Source organism: Phoca vitulina, unplaced genomic scaffold (genome assembly GCF_004348235.1).
Source record: "Phoca vitulina isolate PV1807 unplaced genomic scaffold, GSC_HSeal_1.0 scaffold7, whole genome shotgun sequence".
In the NCBI taxonomy this organism is placed as follows: Eukaryota; Metazoa; Chordata; class Mammalia; order Carnivora; family Phocidae; genus Phoca; species Phoca vitulina.
In genome coordinates this window covers 5,880,253-5,905,646 of record NW_022589710.1, presented here as the reverse complement: position 1 = coordinate 5,905,646, position 25,394 = coordinate 5,880,253, and the positions used below count along the sequence as shown (strand labels likewise).

Genomic DNA, 25,394 nt, shown 5'->3' with positions numbered 1-25,394 from the left:
ATATTTTGTAAAAATCATAATTAAAGGAAGCATACGAATTCTTGCAATTTGAGGCAGGATGACTAAACCTTTTGAAATTAAAGAACTTTTAGGAATATAAAACACATTTCCAATTATTGTTATTATTGAAAATGAAGATATTGATGCTGTTATTTTTGATAATCCATTAAACTTTGATTGATTCAATTTTTTGTAAGCTAAATAAAACTTATTTGGGGACTTGTTTACTTTGAACTTGTAACTTTATGTACTTTTTTTCTCGAAATTTTGATTTAATAGCAAATCCAACATATTGCTTTATTTCTTGAACATTAAAAGTAGACATTCCAATGACAAATGTTTATGCTGAGATTATCATTTTAGAAAAATAAATTTTTAAAAATACAAGAATGAATTAAATCTTGACCAGATTCATTGAAAATCAAAACCTAATTCTCAAATACAGAGTGGATAACTTAAACATCATATAAAAGAATTACACTGAGAAAATATACTATGGCTGCTTCTGTTAACAGTACAAACAAAATCATGAAACAAATGAGTTTTTTTCAGAGAACTCTTTGAAAGCAGCTTTCATGTTATACTGGGACCATATAAAATGTTATATAAGATCATGTATAAAAAGGACTTAACATAGTGTCTGGCACATAGTAAGCCCTTAGTGTATGTTAGATATCACCATTCATCATCCATCATAATTATGTTAGATAAACAATGTTATCTTTTCATTACTTGTTTCCATCTTGAGTATAAACCCCTTGATCGGCTGACACAAGGGTACACTTGTTTCACCTGCTAGGAATATACTGAATAATTTATTGTTTTTCAGAGTCTGTCCCTACCCAAATGTGTCCCCTTTCTGTTTAGTTAATTATACCTTCAACATAGTAACAGTCCATCTCTTTCTGAGTCTATAAACAGTAATGGCAAATTATTTCTTCATTATCAGTAATAACATTTATAATGTTAAATGTTGCTATTGTAACATTTAGCAATAAAAAAAAATCCAACAAACATTCAGTTGGCTACCAAAGATACAAGATAGAGGGACGGTGTCTCTCAGGTAAAGGAGCACTTAATAATTGGTCTGGGATTGACACTGCTATTCTCATACACAAACAATACCCAGTAAAGCTAAAATGTTATCTTTTTCTCAAACATAACCACCCATAATTGGGTGAGAGAATTTCACAAGAAATTAACAATTGTTTTGTCTTTAAAATACAGTAAATATCCAAATTGCAGCTATTTACTCTAAATTAAATTGTCCAAAAGTTGTGTTTTTACAGTAAACCCTAACTCCAAAATAAGGAACATTGAAAAAAAAAAAATCACTATTGCCCACCTATGATGTAATCTTGGAAAAAAAGAAAAGTCTTTATAAAAAATAACAATGCTCTCAAGACTGTTTGTAAAAGTAACAGATACCTTCAAAATGAAATGTCCTCTTTTTTCCAGCAAATAGTTCACCATTTCTGTTCAGTGTGAATATAGAATTTTCAGTAAGATTAAAAAGTATATAATCCTGTAAAAAATACAAGTTCATTCTTAGCATCTCAGCACACACTCAAAAAATCATACTTTAAAAGTTACAAAAATTAGAAAATAAAATCATGATATTTTTAAAGTAAATATTTTCAGATTTCCCTCTTCTCTGTACCTTCCAAAATGCCTATATATTTGACTCTAAGGCTTTGATTTCTCAACAAACTCTAATATTGTATGCTATTAAATCTTCACATGTATTACTCTATTTGTCCACAGTCACCTTTTGATCCCATCTTAGATTTAAATGAAAATTTCTTTAAATTGCTCACATTTCAAAGGATGGAGCTGGGATTCTTATGATAGAAATAGTTTTTTTTTTTTTTTTAATTTTTGAAGCATGAATAGCTTCAGGTCATGAATAGCTTTTTCAACCATATGCCCTCAAACTACAACATATTTTATTCGTCATCTTCCCATAGAAGATCCTGAAGTTATTTATAATATGTATGATCTTTAAATAGAGGGTATGTCTGATGCTTTTCCATAGCTGAAAACCTTTATAAAGAGGCATACTTAAAGTGGACAGTGAGCACTTTTCCATTAGGATTGGCATACCTTTCAAAACCAAGCAGGAATTTGAACCGTGGACTTTTGCTCTTCATAGATCAGTCCTCCACACTTCTTTAATACCATACCCAAAAAGATTTGTGATGATTTACTTCAAACAGTCAACAAAATATGCACTGACTAGTTAGTGTTTGTTGCATGCTGTGGGGATGCAAATGATGTGTAAGATCTCAGTCTGGCCTTCAAGGACATTACAATGTAACCAGGAAGATAAAGTTGAACTTCAGGGAACTAACTCAGGAGGATAATCAGGTATTAAAATGTACAGAGCCGTCTATAAGTATGTCAGGGGTACTATTTTTAAGTACATCTCTGTGCATCTTGAGAGGTACTCATAAATGGGTTTTCTTCCCTGCAACACTTTTGCTACTTTGTCCCAGGAAAGGATAAAGTGAATGCCACCTAAGGAAGGAGCAGGGCATGGAAGGAGGCAGTTACTATGGGACTGGGAAATAAAAAAAACCTTCTATCCCTAGGGGAGGAAGTCGAGAAAGAAAGAATGAAGAAAAAGGCATGAAGTCAATTATGAACATCCTTTCTTACCATTCCCCCATTCTCCAGAGAGTGGAGGGGAGCCAGGAGTGGTATGTAACAGAGGGTGTGTGTGTGTATGTGTGTGTGTGTGTTGAGTCATGGTAGAGTATTTATTTCAATTTGGCCAGAATGCTAGTTTAACTTGTGGTGGTTCAGTTGACATGATACTGTTTTTCAGACCATTGGAACTAACTAACCTTGACACACACTGAAAGCATTCTCTCAGAATACTTGGATTATTTTAGCTGAGGCAAATTCACTAGAGTTTAACTTCTGCCAAGTTTTTTTAACATTAAAAAAAATAACTTAGACTTACAGAAGAGTTGTGCAAACAGTACAGAGAATTCTTTGTACTCTTCACCCAGCTTCCCAAATATGATCATCTTCTGTAAACGTAGTTTAATGCTTAAAACCAAGAAACTAACACAGATACCATATCATTAACTAATATACAGACCTTTTTAGAATTTTGTCAGTTTTTCCTTAATATCTTTTCTTCTGGTCCAACACCCAATCCAAGGTCCCATATTGCATTTAGTTGTCATGTCACTTTAGGGTTCTTCGATCTGTGACAGTTCCTCAGTATTTCATGTTCTTAACACTTTTGGAAAGTACATGCCAGTTATTTTATAGAATATCCCTCAATTTTTGTTTATTTTATGCTTTCTTGTAATTAGAGTTACAATTTTAGATCTTATACTTTAGAGTTACAAGTTAGATGTTACAATTTTTTTTGCCAAAAATAAAACTGAAGTGATGTTATATCCTTCTCAATACATCATCTAATGGGGTATATGATGACATTCTATCTTATTACTGATAATAATGTTAACTCTAATCACATGACTAAACCGTGTCTGCCAAGCTTCATTGTAATATTTTAATATTTTCACTTTGTAATAAGTATATTGTGAGGAAACACTTTAAAACTATGTTAAGTACCCTGTTTCTCATCACACTAGTTTTAGCAGTCACCGATGGTTTGAACAACATGTATACAGATGGGTAGATAAAACAAATATTACTGTGGTGTTTGTTTAATGGTGATTTTCTATTTCCCTGACTCCTTGTAGATTTATTAATATACATTCTACTGTAAAGGATAGTACTCTCTTCTATCTATTTACTTTTCCATTCATATATTTATATCTGTGTGGAGTCATTGATAATTATTTTAACCTAGAGGCACACATTCAAATTCAAATCTAGGATTATTTGATTTGTTCTACAATTGGCCCAACTTTGGCCATTGGGAGCTCTTTGAATGTGTTTTTTGTGGGTTTTTTGAGATGCCTCCATCATTTTATGAGTACTTCTTGTTACCTCAGAATATTCCATTCTTATCTTGTATTTTCCCTGCCCTGGTCCTTCCTAGCATCAGCCATTTCTCCAAGGAGCCCTGGTCCCTTTCACTGGAAAATGACATTTACAGTCCAAGATCTAAAAGCTGAGTGTACTCATTGCTACTAGAGGTATGATGGTTTCTAGGCCCTCTCAGAGAACAGTGCTAGGAAATATATTTATGTAAAATAACACATGAATACGCCTGTTTATTCCTATATCCATCAGTATATATATGAAAAATTATGAGTTCATACTGATACCTTTTATTCTAATTTAACATGACAGGGTTCATTTCAGTCTTTCCTCCATTTTCATTTGTAACCTCTTTCTCTGACAGTGAGCAACATGGTTCTTGTTATAAATAATATATTTGCTCATTGTTCAAACCTAGTATGAACATAAAATAGTTTCAGAATTGCTGATGTATACCCATGTTAGACACAAATTTACTATACAGAGTACAATTGTGGAAAGCGTGTTTTTTTGTTTGTTTTTATTTTTTATTTTTTTAAATTTTATTATGTTATGTTAGTCACCATACAATACATCATTGGTTTTTGATTGTTTTTAAACTTTAGTCAAAATACTGCTTTCTGAAGTTACTTACATTCCTTCCTTTACCCCCACCCTCTTCACTGTGGTTATTTTATTCATTTATAATACGGTTGGGTTCATTTGGTACTGTTTGTTTCCATTCTGGGTTCTACTCACATCCTGGTTTATTCAGTCACTTATTTATTTGGGAGGTATGCAAAATAATACCATGATTCTAAAAATAAAAGCTATAAAAAATGTATATTTGCAAAAGTATTGCATCTTCTTCAACCCTATACCATGTTCCCATTACACACAGCCCTGTATGTAACCAGTCTTTTTTGTTTTTGTTTTATCCTTCCTATGTGTCTTTTCCACAAAGGACCAGATGCTTTATATTCTCTTATTATTCCTTCTTGCTTAGATGGTCATATACTATAGATAACGTTTTGCTTTTATCACAGAACAATATATCCTGAAAAGGCCTTTCTCATGCTTATTTAGAGATGCATAGTACTCCATTGTGTAGATGTACCATAGTTTATTCAATTACTTTCCTATGTATGGGCTTTTAGGTTGTTTCCAGTATTTCACATTTTATGAAGACAATTTTAAGGGATTCCCAGTGAAAGAATTTGTTCCTGTGTCCTCCAGATGTATCCCTGGAAAGCGTCAAGCATCGTGGCAGACTCTGCAGGAAATGGGGCGCTGAAAGCATGCTGCTTCAAGTGCTACAGGTCAGGGGCTGTCTGGGGGTAGAGCATCAGGTGCCTTGGGGCCCATACCTGATACGTGGGGCGTCCAGAGTTTTCATATCCTCAACAGCTGAAAATACAAGTCAATCAAAGGAGGCCTATGGGCACTGCAAAGACTGACAGTGCATTGTGACCAAGTTCACCGTCGGAAGATTACAGAAGGATGTTCAAACGGGACCAGTTCTTCAGTGGACTGCATTGAAAAAAAGCGTCCAGGTAGAAAGCGGGTCCTCTCAGCAAAAGGGGCAGAGCCTTAGAGAACAGTACAAAACACATCTATTGTAAGATTTCCCCTGGAAATCTTCCATCTTGAAAGGTAGATGGGGAAAGAGACACTCTTTGAAGAACTTGGGAGAGCTACAACTATCAGGTAGTTTGAATTTAAAATTGAGTAAATGTTACCTTACAGAGACTACCATATTAATTATGTATTGCTGTGCAACAAATTACACCAAACCTTAGTGGTTTAAAACAACAAACACTTATTATCTCAAAATATATATGGCTCAGTAATTTCAGAATGGCTTAGCTGGGTGCTTCTGGCTCTGGGTCTCACATAAGATTGCAAACAAAATGTCAGCCAAGGCTTCTGTCTTCTGAAGTCTTGATTCGGGCTTCAGGATCTGCTTCCAAGCTCATTCACATGGCTGTTGGCAGGAGGCCTCACTTCTCACTAACTATTGGCTAAAGGCCTCAGTTCCTTGCCACATGGGTCTCTCTATGGCTTTTGAGTATCCTCATAACATGGCACTTGGCTTCCCTCAAAGTGAGTGACACCAGAGAAAGAGCAAAGAGGAAACTACAATGCCTTTATGTCTTAAACTCAGAAGTTACACATTGTCAATTCCACCATATTCTTTACTTTCGAAGCAAGTCACTAAGCCAGCCCAAGTTCAGGGAAGGGAAATTAGGTTCCACCTTTTGAAGAAAAAGTATCCCTTCAAAAGAATACGTGGACATGTTTTACAACCACAACAACTGTTTTAAACTGAAAGAAATGAGCTATCTATAATTAACAAACTAAAACTTGTTTCTTTCAACAACGGGGCTTAGGCTCCAGAACAAGATCAGTATGTAATAAAGGTTAACTACCTTTTTGTTTTTTTAACATCTTATGTGTAAATTGTCACCCGTACTACAGGGTAAAGATGAAAGACCGAATCTATACTACCTGAATGAAGTCACCAATGTCCGCCTCTCCTTTTAACTTTATCACTGGTAAAACTGGAGAAAGTTTTAAATTCTCATTTCCACAGTTTTTGAATTCTACAATATAAAATACCTTAGGTTTAAGTATAATAAACCTTGGGAGAAACCTGTATCTTCAGATATACCTTGTTTAGAAACTCATTTCTAGTTATTTACTAATTTTGTGTGAAAATTTCTTTATGCCTCAGTGTTATGTGCAGATAGGGAAACTAATACCTCCTTTATGGTATTGGCATAAGAATCACTGAAGCACCTAGCACAAGAGCAAGAACATTGTGGGTACTCAAAAAATGGTATTATAATCGTGCCACATAAGTATAATTATATTGATACAGTTTTAGGATTGACTTTCCTAAGCTGCGCTCCGTGCAGTGCTTTGCAAAGTGTTCTACATAAGAATAAGCATCAAGGACGCATAATCAGATGATGTCAGGACACAAACTTTGCCATCTTCATCGAGTGTAATATTGGTAGTAAATGCACGCAATGAAATCTACTCATAAGTACCTGGGATTAGAATACGGCTTTTGAATTACCAAGAGAAGATTTCTGCAAGTTAAGAGTTCTGCCGCTGGAGTCAGATACACTGGGTTAAGATTCCTGGTCTACACTTACTACATGTGTGACATCGAGCGAATCAGTAACTTCTCTAATGCCTCAGTTTCATCATCTATATCCTAGAAAGGATAATACCTTCCTCTGAGGATTGTTGAAAGGATTACATTAAAGTCATTAAAAGGAAACCCAGTGGGCTCCTGGGTGGCTCAGTTGTTAAGCCTCTGCCTTTGGCTCAGGTCATGATCCCAGGGTCCTGGGACTGAGCGCCGCATCCAGCTCCCTGCTCAGCAGGAAGCCTGCTTCTCCCTCTCCCACTCGCCCTGCTTGTGTTCCCCCTCTGACTGTGTCTCTCTCTGTCAAATGAATAAATAAAATCTTAAAAAAAATAAAAATAAAAGGAAGTCCAGAATATAGTAAGTGCTGAGTAAAGGTTAGCTATTTTCATTAACATGTTTATGCTTAATACTATTATTAGTACATTAATTTTTTGTTCTTTAGGAGGAAAAAGTTTTGAAAGTTAAAAACCACCGGGTGCCTGGGTCACTCAGTCAGTTAAGCATCTACCTTTGGCTCAAGTCATGATCCCGGGGTCCTGGAATGGAGCACCGCATCTGGCTCCCTGCTCAGCAGGGAACCTACTTCTCCCTCTCCCTTAGCCCCTCCCCCTGCTTGTGCTCGCGCGCTCTGTCAAATAAATAAAATAAAATTTAAAAAAAGGAAAGTTAAAAACAAAAATACCACTATTACTACTGGATGATATTTTAAAGTAATTTCCCAATGGTTTTTTTAGCGAATTATTTTAGGAATAATAAGGAAAGGAAGAAGAATCTCAGAAAGAGGCTAAATGTGTGTGGGTAAATTTCAGAGCTAGAAATGTCAAAAACTGCTTCAATATTTCTGAATCTGATTGAAGATATATAACTGTTAATCACTCTGAGGCTAATATGAACAGAATGTCTTCATGAGAAAAGAAAGGCATGTAGCTACTTCTGTGGTCCTATCCTCGAGTGATCACGCTCCCTGCCTCTCCAGACCGCTGTCCTCAATATCCCCCCATCTCCCTACAGTGTCCTCCAGTATCACTCCAAATGTGCCAATCATTGGCCAGAATTCTCAAAAGTTTCTTTACCGAATTACTTAGTTTCACTGATACTCTAAACTCTTCAACAAGGGTCGAAATTCTTGCGTTTGAGAGAATTTGCCAAGGGGCTAAGCAGCAGTGTATAACCAAGAAAGCCTACTCTACACTCTAGGAGAAAAAAATATATACATATAACTTTTCTCCATATGATATATTTTAGAAAGCTTAGCTCAACTGAAAATTTCACACAAAACAAAAATTTACCTAAAATATGCACTCAGTCTATTATTGGAAAAATGTGGAACTTAAAACAGGGACATTTTAAAAGTCACAGGTTTCCACAATATAGCGATAGCCTCTCCTGGTTGATAGAGGTCTAGTAATCTAAGTGACTATCACTACAATCCAACTCTACCTTATGGGAAAAAAAATGACTCAAAATCGAAACATCACGTTTCCTGCCTGCGACTATGAGAATAGTCACATTTGTAAAAATACTTGAGTGCTGCTAGGTCTTATTGCATACTTGTTATTGCACACTTTATCTTTTCCTCAAAATTCCCATTCTGACATACTCGAGGAGGAGATATGCTTGTTTCCAGGAAAAAGTTTCACTTCTATTTTTAATCTTTGTTCACTTCACAGAAGTCAGGTATTCATAAGATGCTTGAGAAGAATAGCACACCACCATCATTGCTGCCTTTCTCTGCCGTCCCCGCCCCTATTGTCCCTCAGGATATGAATTTTGCATAGATATGGTTGAGTAAGGAGTTGGAGTTGACCCTCTACAGAACTCCAAGTGGAACTTTGGTAGTATTACCAAGATGATAATGGTCGAAACTAATTTATACTAAAACATTAATGGCTTCCATATAATGTTTTCATTATAAATGACATAATTTAGTGCCTTAGTTTAATAGAAGAATGATAAGATTTTTCACCAAAAAGCCACTGTAAGAGATTGTATGGATGGTGTAGCTTAATGGTGCCTTTCAAAATGGAGAATTGACCTTAACGTTACAGAACTAACGGCATATTATAATTCCTGGTGAAGTTTAGGAATAAAAAAGGAAAATATTTAAAAAGAGATGTGTCTTTTAGTAATTAGGTATCCTCTTGAGTAAATACACAAACTTAAGGTTTTCATTTTATTCTAAGCTTTAAAATGGGCTTATCAGTCTTTGCCTATTTCAAGTGATAGATGATAACTCCAAACAGTGGGTATAAAGCACATTTTGTAGATATAAAATGTTTCACAATGTAATGTTGATCTCTGTACATTGCTGGAATTTACTTTAGTAACTGAGTAAATACCATCTCCTTATATGCCTTTATTTCCTAAGTGGAAGGAAAATACTTGCACCTTGAACCATAATTTCTTTATCCTCTGAAAAGTTGTCATTGAATTAACATAAAGCACCCTGACTCTCACCTCTGCTCTGTAGTGACTGTAAGAATGACTTCGCTTTCAAGCATAGTTCTTTAAACTCCAAAGTAGGTAGGTACCATCTAACATGTTGTACACTTGAATCTACTGGATAAAAAAGAGTTTTAATGAATTCAAAAGTAAAATCTATCAAATCTGAATCCTTGATATTCAAAAGAAACGATAGAATCAAAATTCTCATTCCACTGAAAACAAAGGATTTTCCTTCATTTCAGGTGACATTAATGTAGCATGTGACTCAATTTAAGCTTCCCATTAGATAAGGAAAAAGTGACATTCTTCAGGGCAATAAATGGAACAGAGGTCTCTCAAGTGCAACACCAGCTGACAACAGGAAGATGGCCGGCACAGAGGTGACTCATAAAAGAGGCTAATTTCAAAACGAAGAATTAGAGGGTAAGACCTGGGTAGCCCAGTAAATAAAGACTATTTTTGTGAAAAATGATTGATGCTCCTATAAAGTAAACTGTTATGGCAGTAATTCTTGGCTTATTAATTTCGGTACACCGTAAGTCTGCAAAAAATATTTTTTACAACTTAGGCTAGAGAAGGTTCTTTATGAAGAGAGCAAAATGTTCCCAATTTCATTTCTCACCCTTCTTGGGTGCACCACTCATAATAGAAGAAGGTGTTCTCACTCTGAGATCTTTCTGTTTAAGAAAAAGAATAGGTCTCTCAAACTGGGAATGGACCTGTTCTAGGAATTGCACCATCTAGACAAAAGTCATTGTATGTGACTCTGAAAGTTTTTTTTTTTTTTTTAAAGGCAACTTGGATTGCTACCCATTCTTCTGAAACAGAGGAAGGAGGAATCCTACTTTTCCTGAAAGCCTTGGCATCTCAAAGCAAGGGCATCAATCTGAAGTATTTCAAAATTGAAATAAGAAAACAAAAAGCCAGCAGAACACTGTGGTTGGTGAGATGCAGCCATGATGAATATGCTAACATAATCATTTGCACCCTTGCTATGCACTTGCCAAAATCTTTTTACCCTCAACTTATACTTAAACCTCAACTAATTCAGAGCCTACTGAAAATACCATCAAATTTTCATCCTCATGACATAACATTGATTTTTTCCAAGTACAAAATAATCTATTTCACAATGTTCTATAAATAATTAGTAAGGTTGTCTGGCAAAATAGTTCATTGTATTTAATATGTCTATCTATAAAGTGCAAACCTAGATTTTGTTTTATGAAAATTCACATTTCATTTGAAATGTTCTGATGATTTTAATTTTTTTTAAAAGATGTATCCCTTTCGAGAAAAAAAAATAGATTTGGTATCAAATGAGCTTGAAAATACAATGCCTTTGACTGTTTAAAGAGACTGAAATTTTATTAGTAGGCTTTTAATCATTTAAAACAATAAAGAGACTATCTTCTATTCATTTTCAATAGGACAAGGCAGTATTAAAACAAGACCATTCCATCAGAGAAGCTTGATTATTTCCTCAGTGTTTTAAATTATGCATATGATTGGTGACACAAATACATGTTTAAGTGGTTGCAAATTTAAAAAATCAATATTCCCAAAGAACTAAAATTATGCCCAATCATAAATAACAAATTAATTCACCTGCATATTTTGATCTACAACTTACCCTATGAACACGAACATTTTATAAAAGAGAAATATCTTTTCACATCAACTTGTGTTCATTATATTCATACAAATACAGTCCAAATCAAACACAAGCCTTTTCAAAGAGAGAAAAACATTAGAACTGTTCACTGTTCTTTTCTTTCCCAAATGATCTGGTGCGAGATGCGGACTGCCATGTTGCACCAGACCCACAGCAACCAGGACCCATTGTTCCCAAGGGAAACGTAGCCTACGCGGGAATGCAATGGTGTACTCTGCAAGGAACGTGGAAAATCACATATGTCACTACTGTACAGTACACAACAGACAATTATGATTCAACTGTCCAAATTATAATCAGTTTGACAAATGTCCACAAGCGTCTTCATTCTATTTTATATTTTCCCTAAGACAAGGCAATCACACAACCAGACAATTCCATCAGGGAAGCTTGTTAGCTGCTTAGTCTGTTAAACCCTGGTTGCCATAGCATCTAGAGTTGAAAAAGCTGCAGATTGGCATGAAAAAGCATGTCGACAATTGCCCTGTCACAGCATGCAAGCCAGGTCTGCTCAAAGGCAGCACACTACAAGTTTTCTTTCCCAGTTTGCACTACCCCATGCTGTTTAATAATATCCATTTACTGGTATTGGGATTGATCTAGCACAGTGTAAAATTCACATCTAGTGAGACTTTGCTTTTCACATGGAGTGAAATTCTTTAACAAATGGGAGTATGGCAATTAATTTAGAAATGTAATACTGTATATACTATAAGAAGTACTTTTAGATTTGATAGAGAAACTGTCCAAAATTTTAATGCACAGTTCTTTAAAGAGCCAAACAGTTTTACTTGGCAATTTTTCAGTTGACTTTCTAGTCATTTCTGAAGCCTAGTTAGTCATACTTTGGGGATGACAGACAGCATTCAAAATTCAGTGGTACATTTTTAAACATATTTTAATCATGCCGTAGCCATTTCTTCTTTAAGCGCACAGTATAATTTAATTAAGGATATACATTTCTAAAATAACTGTAATTTAATTAAAGATTAATATCATGAACACTGAAATTATAGTCTAGAGAGCAATGTGCATCAATTTTTTTCCAGAGGGATCATATACTTAATGGTGATAAATTACCATGTATTAATAAGAAAAAGTGGGTTTCTACCAAAGGGTATTCAAACCCCTGCCAACTCTCAGATTTCTACAGTGCACGGACTTTAAATAGAGTAAAACATGTTTACAAACAACCATTTGTTAGCTTATTGGAACTACAGAAATGTGAAAATATCTTCAGAAACTGTGAGACTTAGAAAATAATTTTTGCTCAGAAGTTTATACTTGCATTATCCAGTCTGGCCATTATCTCCTTCTATTCTGTCACTTCAATTTTAGTTTTCCTTCAATGGCACAAAGAAAGAAAAATCTTAAAATACATACTCAAGAGCACAATTAACCTAGCAAACCAATATGTATATCAAACATAAGTATCGTTCTGTATTTTCTAAAATACTTGCTCTTCCCGTTGGCATCTATTGCTTTTTTCTCTTAATGTCACAAAATCATAATTATGTAAGTATAAATAATCTCAGTTTTTGAAACTTGTGAAAAAAGTTGATAGTTTACCACAACACAAAAAAAGTAAGTTAATATTTACATTACATTACAGGAGTAATGATTATTTTTCATGTTCCTGAGCTATTGATGGCCTCTTTTGTCCTAAACAAGATTATCAAAGATTTTTAAACAGAATAACCAAAAGATATATTGAGTTATTCTGAGTTTTATATATACATACAAATCAGTATGAGTCAGAATAAATCATATACATATATCAATAGGAAAATAGTGTCACTGAGCTTCTTCAGACTATAAATTTAAATCTCTCATTTTCTAGGAATTCTCAAAAATCTCAAAATCTTGGGATGAAACTTGGTTCACATATGGTGTCCATGAATGTGTTTTCTTATACCACATCTTCCAGTTTAAAAAAAAAAAAAAAAAGAGAAAAGCTGTTTACTTGTTAAAGGTCTTTTTATAAGCTTTGATGACTCAAAAACACCTTCATTTTAGCACATGGGATTTGGCAAAGAACTTAACCATGTTACCATTTGAAAGACTTTGATATTTTGAAAGAGAGAGAATTAAAAACAACAGAGATTGAAACTAAAGTTGGCTTTTGTGTATAGAACATAATTTTCTCAAGTATATTTTTCAGTATAAGGATTTACTACTGAAATTTATCTGCCAGGATATCATAACGTATCAAAGCTACAGCAATCCTGAAGGAACAATGGTAAGTAGAGCCACAAATTTCAGCCTAGTATATCTAGTTTAAAAAAAAAAAAGTCTTGCTATAGCATTACAGTACTCTAAATAGACAAATGTGTATGTCAACTAAAAAGCGTAACAAAAGTTGAAACAAAATTTCTTCTATTACACTTTTCCAGAAAGCTTGTATTTAAACTTTTGTTTGTTTCTCACTTCCTTACCTCACAAGCAATACAGTGTTCTTCTTCAAGTAGGGGCCACCTCTTAAACAGTCTGTAGGATATGCTTATTTTCCTACAGTCTTCAGAGTATTTGGTTTGCAGAGCCCACGAATTGGATAGCATGGAAATAAAAGTTTATGCCTTAACTCAGAGTACCTTTGCTTTAGTCAGGATACCTTAGTTCTTCCCTGTAATGCCAATGCTGCCTTTGTCTATGACTTACAAACAACTGTTGGTCTTTACAGCTATGTGGTGTTAATATTACCTATTCCCAAAACATTAAAAAATTGTGTATGAACTGCATTCCCTTTTTATACCTGATTTATTTCGTGTTTATTCTTCTACTCTAAAATTGTAAATTAAATGATTCTGAATTGCTTACAATATTTTCATTGGATATCATTGTGACTTTTGGAACATCCTCTACAAATAATCTACCTTTCAGTCATTTGATTTATTGTCAAATTGAAATTATACAAGAAAACGTTGATAAACCTAATATTTCATAAAAAGGAAAACAAAAAACTTGACTTGTGGTAGCGAATAGGTGGTATCTTGCGATGGCATTAGTTCCTTTCATAATACAAAGAGTAAATGTCATAGGTACTGTACTGCTTTCTTTCGCAAAATAAATGCATCCTATTTATTCCTCAAGTGAAATACTACTTTACACAAAATGTAGGTTTCATATAAGCACATACATTCTTGTGTAAGGTAGTTCTTGTTTTTCTGAGTGATTTTGCCTTATTCTGAAATTTTCTTCACCTGACTGAAAGCACATTAACTGCTAGATAGGCATCACACTGATGTCTCCATGCTGTAGCATACAGCCGTGAATTTGCTACGATCTGTTTAATCAGCAGTGTATTGATTTTCCGCAGCTTTCCTTCATTTTAGCCCCATAGCAGGCTTCTGTAATTTCCTTTGGACAAAGTGTAACCAAACTGTGCTAAGTGATGTTGATTTGCAGGCAAAAGTAAAGGGGTAAATATAAATTAACAAGCTATAAACATTTTACAAGTGGGGAGTCAATAAAAACAGTGTCTGCAGTTTCTTTTAAAAAAATGATTTGAAGCAGATTGTTAACAAACGTGTCCAAAGAAACTGACATGAGTCTGAGAATAATTTTTGCGCTTTGTGATTAAGAATTGATCAGTCTAAAAGCCTCGGATGCAACTGAATCACCCATAAGCTGCTGGTCTGAAAAGGCTCAGCAGGGGCTGGTATTTGTTTGTTAAACTCCCATGATTCCAAGTAGATAATTGGTCTGTGAAGTTCATGGCAGAATCTGAATTTGCTTTCTTGCTTCCCAGCTGGCTGAGCACTGGTTTATAGACTTCTGTGTACAAATTTAGCCAGCAGCAAACCTCACATCTTTAATATAAAAGGTGTTTTGTTGTGTTTTTCAGGTGCTGAGTGGAAAGCCCACACTCCAGAAGCTCATTAAAAGGGCCAAGTTACAGTACAGGTTTATTTCTGTCACAGCGTTTCTGAAAACAGTGACAAGGATTAATATGTTTCTTTAGTACTGGAAAAAGCCTGACACAATCCCTTGTGAATTTGATCATCTGTTTCATTGCCTGTATAAGATTCAATCTCTTATTATATCCTGAAGTTACAGCTGTAAACTAATGCTGGTAAGAATTCATAAGCTATTGCAGAAGCCTGGGGCAAAACTAATTGTTTTATTCAACAGTCGCTTATTTATTTATTATTTATTTCATACCCCTCTCTATCATCTTTTTCCACCGTTCCTCCTCAAAGTCAAGATTATCTTGGCTCTTTGTCTGAATGCACAGAGCAAGTATAGAGACATGGGGAATTCATGCTCCCAGGAGCTTTCAAAAAAGTTGTTACGGATCAGTGTATTGTGGAAATGTTGTCCACTCTAAATTTTTTATAAAACTGTTCTTACTTCCCTTCCCTTGAAATGGAGATTCTTTGTTAAATTCCTTATTAAAAAGCAATATCTGCACAAACGTTATAACCTTTGTGTTCTGTGTAATCATGTGACATTAGGCTTTCTCTGCTAGTGGTTGCTGTTTCTGGGACATGATTTGACATGTGGTACATGCAAATCCTAGTAAAGTGCAAACTATATCATAAAATTATTCCATTTTACATCAAACTAGATAGGCAAATAGCTATTTGCTATTTTCAAAATTTTTCAAAAATTGGAAGTTATAACAATATGTTCTATGGATACCATAAAACAAACCATCTTTTAAACTGAGGAATCTCTCTCTTTTTCTCAAGTTCGCTGTAGAGGAATATTTATTTCTTACCTACCAGTTTTTTTGTTATGGAAAATGATAGGCTATGTTAGAATTGTAGAGAAAAAATACATATTCAAAATTTCCAACATGAAGCAAGTATAAAATAATCCATTTTTGTACACTTTATAAGAGTTGGGAGAAATAATTACAACATTAGGCTGACAGAGTATATTCATGCAATGTCTGAAATTAGACACTAAGCCCTCATTCTTAACAGAAGTTGCGTGCCTAATTCCCTATGCGCTACAGACATTTTAACCCATAATAACTGATTGTAAATACAGTATGAAACTAGCTAGAGCCTTATTTACACCTGCCAATTTGCTGCCCTCCAGCACTAAACACAAAAACAAAATGGTAGAAAAAGAACTGCCAAGCAAAACACACCCTGCCCCTCATGTACACTCCTTTCCATTTCCACAAACAGAACCTTTTCCTCCTTGTTTCCCATCAACAAATTCAACTTTGGAATTTAAAATAAAGTTAAGGAAAAAGACCTTTGCATGACATGGCAATAACGAAATAATGGTTAAAATGGTCATCTCCTTCAAACATGTGTCCCCTTAAAGTAATGTAAGTACTGTAAGTGCTTCATGGCCCTTTTAATTAAGAAGTAACAGATGTAAGAAAATAAAAAGGAAGTGACACGTGTGCCATGCAATGTATATGTCACAATGGCAGCCACTTATTTTTCCTGAATGACTACAAGATTTGCACTCAGATTTGTTCATATGAGAAAGGCCCATGTCATTCATTAGAAAGAATATATCATAGATATTTTGGTTGATAAAGTTCCATTCCCTGTTGTTTTTGCATGCCTTGTGCTTCCCTGTTATATCTCATTTACATAATGGCAGCCCAATTATTTCCATTTCTATTTTTTTTTTTTAGAAGCTTAAAGCACTTGTCAACATTTTAGTGAGGATTTCCTACTAACTTGATTCAATGAAAATAACTTCTGCTAAATGTTAGATAGTAGTTTACCCTTCCATTGTGGATAGCAATGATTTGCATTATTATTGCATATATTACTTGACTTGCATATATTACAATAGTAACATAAGGCGTATAATAATATTTGCATACATAATGATATGAATAATTTGTGTATCAATATCTTTTTCCAGTGAGCTCAGTACATGTAATTTGATGGTGAACTCTACCCTTAAGCATTTAATACGTTGAGTATACAAAGGAACTCATACATCTTGATTAACTTTTGAAGGTTGTTGAGGACAAATATTTTTATCACATTGAGGCTTACTTTTTAGACAAACAATTGATGACTAAGACAAAATTAGAGCTCAATATTCTTTAGACTCTAGATCATATCTTAATGTTTCATGTCAAAAGATTATGATTTACAGGGCTGCTAAACACCTTTGTGGAGATCTGTGTTTTATTGGCTAGATTGTAGGATCCTGAAAACAGAATAAATGTCTCATTTAACTTTTAACCAATGCTAAACATATATTTGATATTCAATAAATATCCATTATATTGGATAAACTGAGGCTTTCAATACATAAATTGCCAAAATATGGTATGACAGCATATCAGTTCTTGTCACTTATAGTAATGATGTTTATCGGTTTTTCAGGTCAATATATTGCAATTACAAGTTGTTGCACAGAGTATATTTATTGTGTCTTTTAATGGGAAATGAGGTGACTAGGAATAAAAAACAAAACAGAAAATAATATCTGGCATGCTATATTTGGATGTTGCCTGCTGCTATATACATAAAAAGGAGATTAGATATTTTAGGAGGGAAAAAGGTAAAATCCCAAGAATTGCCCGTTTCTTTTTTGGTAAGTCTGTGAAGGATAGAATTCTATGAAACATTAGTAAACATAAAAATAAATACAAGGAAAATGCTATAAAAGGCATGGTTGCTATAAATTTATGGGAGAGTACTAATCAACCCATGTCATTCAGAAATTGCCTAAAATATAAAGTTTCAATTCTGTGACTGTTTAAGTAAATAGCATGGCCTTATATTTCCCATGGAAATCTGTACTAAGAAATAGACTAAGACAAATATAATTTGTTAAAACAAACTTTGAAAGCAGTTATATGTAGCGTTAGTCAGTTAAAAATAACCAAATATTTCAAATTTCTCGGAACTTCTTAATAGATAAAATAACAAAAAATTTCACACTGAAACTAGGAGAAAGTCCACAAAATATTCCCATGGCTACTTTGGTCTCTCATAGATTCAGAATTTGTTTTTACCAATTTCTGTTCTCAGATATTAAATCCTTGAGTGCTCAGGCATTACGTTAAGTTATGTAGGTGTATGATAGAAATCTGAGGCATATTTCTAAGGACAAAATGTATGCCAAACAGGCCCTTTAAAAGTACTGTTTATTTAGGATGATTAATGACTAGATCCCTTGTTGACTTTTCTTTGCAGTTAAGTGGTGGTCTCAAGTTTATTTTGGTAATAAAGCACTGTTCTGGGAAATTAATTCAAATCTTAAGTTCTCATCTATTTAACCTTTAGATTATTGTTAAGTGGAAATTATGTTTTGTTTCCTCAAATTCCTTTATTATGTTACACTTTTTTCTTTCAAAACTGTTCAAACCAGGGAATTAGATAGATCCTGTAATGTGCCGAAATTTGTAACTGCCCTTAGTTCAAGTAACTTTGGAAAGTTGAAATAAGTTTATGATCAATTGTCTTTGAATAAAAAGTATTGCAGATCATAGCATATTTGTGCCCATACTGAGCAAAGTAAATGATTTGTGCTTTTTCAGCTTGTTCGCATTCATTCACTAATGTTTTCAAAAATTCTTGTATTCCTGAATATCAAACACATGATTCTTTTTTTAAAAAGATTTATTTATTTATTAGAGAGAGAGAGTGGGGGGCGAGGGGGAGAGGGAGAGCCTCTTCAAGCAGACTCCCTGCTGAACACAGAGCCGAGGCAGAGCTGGATCTCACGACCCTGAGATCACGACCTGAGCTGAAACCAAGAGTTGGACACTTAACCAACTGTGCCACCCAGGTGCCACAAAAGCTATTGAACAGTTTTAGGCATATGAGCTTTGAAAGATCACTCTAGTTTTCAGGAAGAGATATGTTGTGAGAGATAAGAGTTCAGGGTGAGCAGGTAAAATACAGACTCTTAAATACAGAGAACAAACCAGTGGTTGCCTGAGGGGAAGTGGGTGGGGGGTGTAGGGGAGGAAATAGGTGATGGGGATTAAAGAGTATGCTTTTCATGAAGAGCACTGAGTAATGTAAATAATTGTTGAATCATTATATTGCATAAACCGAAACTAATATAACACTGCATATTAATTATACTTGAAAAAAATACTACTGTAGTAGACCTAGTAAGAGATGTTGGAGGTTTGAACAAGGATGGTAGTAGTAGTGAAGTAAAAATGGCCAAATTCGAGAAGTATTTTGGGTGCAATGTTCACAAGAATTGCTGCTGATTAGGTACAAGTGGTGAGAAGCAGAAAGAAAGATGATCCCTACATTTTGAGTATGGGTTTATGGGGTGCCAGTTAACCAAGATGGAGAAAGTGTACATCCGCGCCTGTGTGCGTGTGTGTGTGTGTGTGTGTGTGTGTGAGCATGAACATGTACACATGCTAGTGGGAAGTCAAGGCCTATTATGTTTCCACTTCTGCAGCTATCTTTGTAGCCTCAGAGGAGATGGACCCATTCTAATCGCTGTTACAAACTTATTAAATATAAAAAAGAAGAAACTGCTATTTATGTGTCTTTCCCTCTTAATAATCTTTGCCTTCTTCCTGTTTCAAAGATTTGTGATTTCTTCACTTTTCACAATTGCACCACAGTCTTTGGAATTTAAACAACTAAATGATCACTAACTAAATGCAAATCTAGATTCTCTCTCTCTCTCTCTCCCACCCACAGCACACACTCCTTTGACTCTTATATTTTTCATTAACAAATGTTCAGGATTGTTTCCTCAGGTAATCTCTTACGTTTACCATTTCCAGAGTCTATCTAAAACTATTTGAATTGAGGATACCTCAGCTCTCTAATTCAATAGGCTAAAAATAATCATGTGTCTATTCCTTTTTAAAAAATAAACACTCACATACAATTGTTAACACAATCTCTGTCAGTTATTGTTTTCATAATGTTTCCTCAGCACTTTCCTGCTCCAGTCCAGTGCTTTCTAAACAAGAATGTCTTGGGTCTCTTGGGTGGCTCAGTCAGTTAAGTGTCTACCTTCAGCTCAGGTCATGATCCCAGGGTCCTGGGATTGAGCCCCATGTCTGGGTTCCCTGCTCCGCAGGGAGTCTGCTTCTCCCTCTCCCTCTGCCCCTCGTCCCTCCCCCTGCTCATGCTCACGCGAGTGCTCTCTCTCTTAAATAAATATCTTTTTTTAAATTTAATTTTATTATGTTAGTCACCATACAATACATCATTAGTTTCTGATGTGGTGATCCACGATTCATTGTTTTCGTATAACACCCAGTGCTCCATGCAGTACGCGCCCTCCTTAATAGCCATTATCTTAAAAAAAAAAAGAACCTCAACCTTGCTTTGGTAAAGATTATTGGCTGCCTATCCGATATTCATTCTCACCTTCTGTATTGCATAACTGATTTGCTGGGAGTGGTGATGTGACTAGTGCAAAACCACAGGAGCAGACTTCCTAGTAGTTAGGAACACAGTATGGTTCAAAAAGATATAACTGGAAGTCGTAGGTTGAGTCTTTCATAAAAGTTCCTCAGAAGGGACAGGAAAAATGGCCCAGCCACCTATTTGTGGTTCTGGCTTGGATTATAGTTCCAATACCTTTGGCTGAAGATATATTGTGATCATGAGTTCTAGAGTTTCACATTACGAATCATGGAGTAGAAAGAAAGAAGAAAACCGAGACATTGATGACATTTTGGAGTTTCTGACTGAAAGCTTTCAGGATTGTAACTCTTTCTAGCTGATACACATGCTTTCAAGATCATCTGCCAACTGAGACCACCTCCAAATCTTCTCATAAACTAATTTTTATTCTTCTCTATGGAATCTTTAGTGCAGGAAAATGCCTTTCCATTGGCTGAACATTTGATGTACGTGTCTGCTCCTGAATCTTGGCATAGGCCATTGTTTGCCTCTATGTATCCCACACTAGATGGAGAGACCTTGAGGGCAGGCACAGTGTTGGGGTCTTCTGCATATCAACCAAGTTCTGTGCACAGTGCCTTGCACATACAAGGCATTCAGTATGTGTTGAATGACATTTAATTCCCTTCTGGTGAGTTTATTAGTCCCCCTTCTTTCCATTAAATAGTTCTGAATTACTTAAAAGCCTGGGTTAAAACTAATTCTCTCTGGAAAGTTTTTCATGATTAATCCCACCTGATTATAATTACACCTCCACTTGGTATTTTCTTGGTACTTATGCAACTCTGGTTAATAAAAGCATATACCCAAGCCTTTTGATGTATGTCAAAGGGTTCTGTGGGCAGGAATCCTGCACCCTACCTTCCTTTTTGGACTATTCCCATATAAAACCTGGTATTGTGTTCTGTTATACAGAACCCAATAAATATTGTTGACTAAACTGGAAATTCACTTGAGCCAATCTCCTCCCAGATACTATAAATCTGTCCCCAAGGGGATAACTTCCTATAAAAAGAACCAATTAGATTCTTCTAGAATCAGATAACCATATTTAAAATTGGCAGACAACTAGGGGCTCCTGGGTGGCTCAGTCAGTTAAGTGTCCAACTCTTGATTTTGGCTTGCACATACAGTCCACATAAGCTCCATAAGGCAGGCACATTGTCAGTCATGTGCATTATTTTCCTGCATTTAGAACAGTCTCTACTTTAAAATAATCACTCAATAAAATACCTATGGAATGAATAGATGATTAGAATGGCTACTGGAAGATATCCATAGCATTATCTTTGAAATGAGGCTAGTTTTGGATGAGCTGATGAGAACCAAGGAGAAATATGAATGCTCTCTTGCAGTAGCAAAAGTAATGCTGTAGCAAGGAAACAAAAACTAGTTATAGGCTATTCTGGGACATTCTTCCACAGTTCACAGCAGGCAAAGGAACAGGTTTGGAACTGAATTGAAAAAAAGATCAGGGACTGTGAAGTCCAGTAGAGTGACTACACAACCCAGTTCACTCAGCATAGTCTCATTTTACATTTGTTGTCCCATCTTAATTATTAACTGTGTCCCCTTTCACTCTCAAGAGTATTCCTTGGATGAAAAATTATACAATCGACCTAAGTCTAGTATGCTAACGAACTTTCCATGGAGTTCCTACAAGCCAGTGAAGAACAAATGGAGATTCCCTGGTAGTTTTGTATCATGTTACTTGCTCCTTTGAAAGCAGACCAACTCAGAATGTTTTCCAAAGACACAGGTCTCAAAGGGATTGACATGGACTTTTCCACCAGCTGCTTCAGTGATTCTGCAATAAGCAATCATACAGGGAACTCAGCCTGAGCTACTGTGAAAGTATTTGGCATAATAGAATTAACACTGCTACTTCTGATGCAAGAACAGTATGTACTTCACTGAATCATCAAGTCAAAGCAGAGATGGAAGGAGTCCCAGAATGCCAGCTGGGCTAGGTTGCCGCTTTAAGAAGCTAAATACAAAAATTTGATCTGGTCTTTAAGAACCTTTCTTTAACATACAGGTAAAAATGGATCATGTGGAGACTACATTATATGAACAAACCCCATAACTGTATGGCAGCTCTTCCCCTGGATTTGTAGATATGGGTATAATAATTTTTCATTCAATTTTCTGTAGATATCTTCCAGCCCTAAGTTTAAAGTTTTTAAAAATAGATTAAACAGATTTTCTGTGATAAACTCTGTTATAATTTTTGTCGTTAGAATTCGTCTTGTAGTTAACAAACACAGGTACTCTCTTGGAACTTTACATATATTATATAAATTCCTATAAATAATCTAGAAAGTTGATTCTATTACTATTCCTGTTTTATAGATGAGAAACATGGGTCTTCATGAAGTTAAACAGGTTACCCAAAATTACCTAAATTTTAGAATTTAAGTAGAATTCACACCTAAGCCTGCAAACTACAAAGCCTGTACTGAATCACTGTGCAGTACTCTTTAAATAATGCTATTATTTAGTATACAGTGGTGTAATTGAACAGGATATGTTAAATAATTAATATGTTAAAGAAAGAAAGAGAAGCCCTATCCCCAAAGGGCTTATAGTCTAATTTTTCCTACTTGTTAAAATGTATCAAATTTATCCATCAAAAGATTAAAGAGATGTTTCATAATCTTTAATATAATCACTTTTAATTTAAGATCTCTTTAGCTTGTTTAGCATATTTTCACAATTAGCAATCCTTTCTCAAATCCCTTATACAATAGCACTAGCAATTATGATAGCAATTATGATAGATGCGTGTGTGTGTGTATGTGTGTGTACTTATTATGTTTAGGCTGTGTTTCAAATGCTTCACATGGATTCACTCAAGCTAATTTAATCCTCTTAAATTGTCCCCACTTTTCAGATGAGAAAATTGAGGTTCAAATAAATCAAACAACTGTTCTGAGCTCATACATATTGTGAGTGGTGGAAGTAGGATCTATCCACAGCCCTTCTATCTCCAGAATGTGCTTGTAACCACTAGATCTTCTCTCTCATTCTATATAAATTGATATATTATTTTTCTCCACTTTCAGAGGTATTTTTTAAGACAAACTGATTAGAAAAAGCCTTTTATTTTTTTGTCTTCTAGCACAAAGCATGATGGGTCACAGTGAGATGACCTAAACCTATGTAAGTAAATAAAAATTGTTAGTCCTCAGACTTACAAATATGTGGTGACATGACCAAAAACATCTTTTTCCTTTATCTCTGGCTATAAAGACTAGAGGGCTAATAATATCCACGGAGCATAAATTTTAGTATTTTGTCTACTTAAACTACAGGTAGTGATATTTTTAAAAATATTTTAATATGTCCTCTTTTGTACTTTTCTGCAGATGATCTCTTTCCAGGAGAACCAAGGCAGTCATCTGCAGGAAGGATGGAAGGGGAATGAACAGACAAAGAGGAATGAGATATGAGATATAAGACTGTAATTACAGAAATGCAGAGGGAAAGAAAGATTTTTCAGCTAAGATATCCAAAATAAAATTAACTCCAAAACATTTGAAAACTATTTTCAAGTATTAAAGTAGGTTTGACACAGATGTAGTGAAAAGAAGGGCCATATGCACCCCAATGTTCATAGCAACAATGTCTGCAATAGCCAAACTGTGGAAAGAGCCAAGATGCCCTTCAACAGATGAATGGATAAAGAAGATGTGGTCCATATCTACAATGGAATATTACTCAGCCATCAGAAAGGATGAATACCCAACTTTTACATCAACATGGATGGGACTGGAGGAGATTATGCTAAGTGAAATAAGTCAAGCAGAGAAAGTCAATTATCATATGGTTTCACTTATTTGTGGAACATAAGGAATAGCATGGAGGACATTAGGAGAAGGAAGGGAAAAATGAAGGGAGCAAAATCGGAGGGAGAGATGAACCATGAGAGACTATGGACTCTGAGAAACAAACAGGGTTTTAGAGGGGAGGGAGGTGGGGGGATGGGTTAGCCCGGTGATGGGTATTAAGGAGGGCACGTATTGCATGGAGTACTGGGTGTTATATGAAAACAATGGATCATGGATCACTACATCAAAAACTAATGATGTATTGTATGGTGACTAACATAACATAATAAAATTTAAAAAAAAACAATAAGGTAGGTTTGAAACCATGACTTTAAAGGAAAGAAAAGCTTTTTCTTAATTATCCTATTTTTATCTCTTGATTTTTCGAGAGAGAGTCCTGCCAGTTTGGCCACAGAGGTTAATATAAGGTACAAAGGAATTCTGAATAAATCTATACCTTCTGGCAAAGATGGATTATGGAGTGAAGAAGATGGACAAAGCAAGACAAAGGAGGTAGTCAGACGTGTCTTTTTTTACCTTTGGGCAAGAGTCCAAGTATTAGATGAACTGAGAAAAGCATGTTTAATTTTTTAAAATATTATACCTTCTGTAATATTAGCATACAAAATACTGAAATATAGGGTTTATGGATGTTATCAGCCATCCAAACTCTCTGAAGTTTCTACCTATCATCCCACTTGGGAGCTAATAGATTAAAGTCTGTCCTCATGCCAATATGGAGATGTCCACAACAAAACTTGGTAGCACTGCATGGAAGTAGAGAAGGGGTCTTAGAGTCATTTTCAGCTGCTGCATAATATGGGAAGTACTCAGGACTTACCATAATTTTTGGATTGGGACAAAGACGTTAAATGGATATTTAGAAACCTACAAGTGGGCCTATGTGATAGGATTCAATATACCCCCCATAATATAGGGTATGATGTATCCATCATAGACTGGAAGCTGAATGAAAGATGTGACATAGAATTGGAGAGGTCTCATTCTTCTAC

The 25,394-nt window shown here is 35.0% G+C and overlaps 1 long non-coding RNA gene across 3 annotated transcripts; it reads left to right on the top strand.

Moving 5' to 3' along the window:
* The first annotated feature begins 399 nt into the window (after positions 1–399).
* Positions 400–24,066, top strand: LOC116632870. 3 transcript variants are annotated; one of them, XR_004299522.1, is made up of 5 exons: positions 400–2,699; positions 4,025–4,121; positions 5,182–5,264; positions 10,344–13,464; positions 15,070–18,701. It is a non-coding gene; the product is annotated as an uncharacterized LOC116632870 (long non-coding RNA). The 3 variants fall into 3 exon arrangements; XR_004299521.1 differs by lacking the exons at positions 400–2,699; positions 4,025–4,121 and adding an exon at positions 23,920–24,066 and having other exon boundaries at positions 4,130–5,264; positions 15,070–15,297; XR_004299520.1 differs by lacking the exons at positions 400–2,699; positions 4,025–4,121 and having other exon boundaries at positions 4,130–5,264.
* The last annotated feature ends 1,328 nt before the right edge of the window (positions 24,067–25,394 follow it).